Below are 876 nucleotides of genomic sequence, written 5' to 3'. Positions count from 1 at the left end.
TACAATTTAATTTTCAAAATTAAATATTGAATTAAAAATATTAATACTTACAACAATTATTTCAATAATATAAATATAATTATTTGATAACATTAAAAAAAACAGAAATGGATAACATTACAAATTTTACATAGTAATGTATCAAAAGGAAAACCATAAATATAAATGTACAAAACAAAATTATTACATGTACTATACTCATCAAGTCATCATCCAATTGGTAGTTATTACAGAAAGAATAGTGGTGATGTTTTTATTTACACGCAGAATAAGACTCCAATAGTGGCTAATTTTTTTTTTAAATGGAAGAAGATTGTGTGCATTATTATGGATAATTGGTGTGTTTCTCTTTGATATGAATTATTTTTTTTTTAAATTTTAAGTAACAGATTGGACTCTCAGATTTAGAGAAGTAGAGAAATCTAAGAATTAGATTTCATAATATTACAAATCTGAGGATATCTGCGGGTCAGATTTTTATATTAAAAAAATTAAAATAAAAAAACTCAAATTTGAGAGCTAGATTTGTTATATCAACAAAAAAAATTAAAACACCACAAATTTAATTCTTAGATTTGTGGCATCTATACAAATAAAAAACACACAAACTTTTTACTTTATTAAAAAACACCATTATCACCACCATATTAAAAATTAATCCATATTAAAAAAAAATACACCAATTATTTATAATGAAAAATTACACGCAATCTTTTTCCATATCAAAAAAATTAGCCACAACCTCAGCCATTTATAGAGTTGTGGACTTGTGGTCATGCAATTGTACGTGCACAATCATGGCCAAAATATAACACCATCTCTTTTTAATTAATTGCATAGTTGGAAAATTATTGAGTAGAGGATACTAAATCAAAC

Source organism: Arachis ipaensis, chromosome B08 (assembly GCF_000816755.2).
Source record: "Arachis ipaensis cultivar K30076 chromosome B08, Araip1.1, whole genome shotgun sequence".
NCBI lineage: Eukaryota > Viridiplantae > Streptophyta > Magnoliopsida > Fabales > Fabaceae > Arachis > Arachis ipaensis.
The sequence above is the reverse complement of the archived record's forward strand: the minus strand, read 5'-3'. Positions refer to the sequence as shown.